General features: G+C 42.4%; 1 pseudogene; it reads right to left on the bottom strand.

Moving 5' to 3' along the window:
• Window positions 1–702: 702 nt before the first annotated feature.
• On the bottom strand, window positions 703–1122 carry LOC102856257 (annotated as a pseudogene).
• Between the last annotated feature and the right edge of the window lie 2062 nt (window positions 1123–3184).

The following is a 3184-nucleotide window of genomic DNA, read 5'->3' on the forward strand; positions in this document are numbered from 1 at the left end:
AGTGGGCTATTTACCTTTTTCTTGTTGAGGTACTGGAGTTTTCTATAAATCTTAGATATGAGTCCCTTATCACATGTGTCATTGTCAACACTTCAAAGAGATCATAACAGATTTGCCCAATGCAACACTTAGCTTTATTTTTTTTGACTGCTACTCCCACAGGTATTGATTGTGAATCTAATAGAATGAAGTCCTTGACAATGTCAATCTTTTCTCTCTTTATCGTGACACTGTTTATTAGTCCACTTGTGAGGATTTTTGTTTTCTTTTTGTTGAAGCATAAGCCACAGTGAAGACTATCATCTTTGATCTTTATTATGACTCCAGTCCTCTTCACTTTCAGCAAGAAAGGTTGGGTTGTCTGCATATTACAAGTTCTTTCTCCAGTCCAGATGCCCTGTTCTTCATAACATAGGCCAGTTTCTCAGATTATTTGCTCAGTACCCAATTTAACCAAGTATATTGAAACAATACAGCCATAACACACACATATTCTGAATTTAAATAACGCAATATCCTCTTTTCTTTTTTTGGGGGGAGGGTAACATTTCCAATTTTCATTCTTAAAATTATGAATCAAAATTGCAAGGGCAGATTTATAGAGCCATTTCTGAATGATGAGAGGGAAATTTTGGATCATTACAAGAACACACACTCTCGGCTAGAAATCTAGTTAAACTGTGGTTGCTCATCAGGTTACATTCATACTCGCTTTTTCTCAATTAGTTCTCCCTTGTATTTGCCTTTCTCTTTTCCAACTTGGCCGAGAATTGGCTTTATGTTCAAGAATTATTTTTTTCTGATCTTTGTCCAGTTTCAGCCTGGTGATAACCACCTTGCTTGGGCGGATGCACACACGCACAGTTGGACCATTAGCCTTCTCACTCTTTTGATGTAGATGATCTATCTCTTTCCGTACACCTGGACTACCTTGCTAATTTGCTGCCCCTTGTAGTGTCCTCACACCACCTGGACCTGGTCGTCCTTGCGGATGGCCATGGAGCATACCTTGTACTTCTCCTTGGACAGAGGGGAGATCTTCCTGAGCACGTGTGAGGGGCCATTGAAGGGGAGTGTGCAGTTCTTGCTGTGGTCTGAGGTCACAAGAGGGTTGGACTTCATGGTGACAGTTTGATTGAGGAAACTTGGGGAAGAGGCCTTAAAGATGAGTTAGGGAAGGAATGCTCTACCAAGAGTCAAACTGGAGAAACGTGTGTAGCTAGCGCGTGGGGGAAATGGCCCTTTGGTGAGGGGAAGCTTCAGAAATCGAGAAATTTCCAAGCTAAACTCACTGCAAAACCCTCTTGTCCTGTTTGAACAGTAGCCTTTTGGTCTATACACAGATTTCACATGGGCAGAATTAAGTATTATGGAGTTCCCATTTTCATAGTGTTATCTACAGTTTGTTGAAATCTACACAGTCAACTGCCTTTGCATACTCAAGAAAATACAAGTAAACCATCATTCCAGTATTCCCTGCTTTCAACTAAGATTTGCTTGAATCAGCAGCGATACCCTCTTTCCATGTGCCCTTCTAAACCTGGCTTGTATATCTGGTAGTTCCCTGTCACTGTACAGCTGCAATTGTTTTGCTTTTGTTGGGTATTTTTAAATCTTCAACAGAACTTTACTTGCACATAATATTACTAAAGTCATTCAATCATGTCCACTTTATGTTTGACCCCCTTTCTTAGGAATAGGGAGCACTGGTCATGTAGTCTGTGGAAGTTGTCCCGCTAATCCAATGACAGTGCCCCTCACGTCATTCAAATCCACCAGCGGCTCCAAGAGAGAAGGATGAGCAATCTTCTCCCGTGTGATTTATAGTCTCAGAAACCCCTCTGGAGGATGAGCTATGAGCCTGTTCCAGCTCAACGGCAATGCGTCTGAGGGGTTTTTCGTGTTTTCTTAGGAAAGCCTCATGAGAACATTATAGTTGCAGTGCCGGGAACCTGACTTGTCTATTCTTGTCTCTGCACATTTGCACAGGTGGTTACACCCCTCCATCTCTGACCTCAACCCCAACCCAGCCCAGCCCACCCCAACTAGAGATAATGGCAGGCACTTGCTCCTCAAACCTAGGATGAGTTCCTCAGAAACAGTTATTGTGTCTCTTTCATCTTTTTGTCCCAAAGTCCCAGCTTAGAGTTTAGTACATAAGGGCTCACTACAAATTTGATGGAATTAGTGAGTTGTGTTTTGGTTTTTGTTATGTGCCATCAAGTCAACTTCAACTCATCAGCGACTCTATGAAACTTGTCCTATCCTTAGCCAATCTCACCATCTCTGACACAACACACCTGACCTCATTGCCACGGTCACTATGTCAATCCGTCTCATCCATGGTCTTCTCCTATGCTGATCCTCTACCCTTCTAAACATGATGTATTTCTCCAAGGACTGGTCCTTCCTGGTGACATGCTCAAAGTATGTGAGATGGAGTTTCAAAATTCTTGTTTCCAAGGAGCAGCCTAGTTTCACCCATTCCAGGACAGACCTGTTTGTTCTCTTGGCAGTCCATGATATCCTTAGTACTCTTCTCCAGAACCACAACTCAAAGGCATCAATTCTTCTGTCATCCTTAGTCATTGTCCAGCTCTCAGATGTATAGTAAGCAATTGAGAAGACCATAACCTGGAATTAATGAAGAAGTGTGTTTAAAAATGAGGCTAACTTTGTAGAATACCATGCCTGTATCTAGTGTATAGTAGACGAAATGGGGCTTTGTCGTGGAATGGAGTTGGGTTTGAATCCTGGTTCTGCCATTAGCTTTGTGGTCCTAGCTGGGACCACCCCCAAGCTTGGAATAATCTGTTAGCTTGTTAAACCTTTCCCTGCCACCTGGCCCTTTGTCACTTCAGTCTTCACACAGCAGCCAGAAGGACCACTTAACAAAAAAGTGATCTCTTTTAGATCTTCAATTGCAATTCTGCCTCTGACACTCAGAGTAAATGGAGACTCACACATTCTGGATCTAATGAATATTTGACATGAGCTCCAATGGTACAGAGCTCAGACTGCTAACTAAAAGGTCATTGGTTCCAACCCACCAGCCTCTCCGCAGAGAAATGATGGACCATCCTGTCACATAAAAGCTTACAGCCCCAGAAAACTAATGGAAGATTGCCATAGATTGGGACTGAAACATGGGTTTGCCTTGATTTATTGGAGCTCATATTCTGAA

The sequence above is a fragment of the Elephantulus edwardii genome, unplaced genomic scaffold (genome assembly GCF_000299155.1).
Source record: "Elephantulus edwardii isolate Elephantulus edwardi_28Jun2011 unplaced genomic scaffold, EleEdw1.0 scaffold00017, whole genome shotgun sequence".
Taxonomy (NCBI): Eukaryota; Metazoa; Chordata; class Mammalia; order Macroscelidea; family Macroscelididae; genus Elephantulus; species Elephantulus edwardii.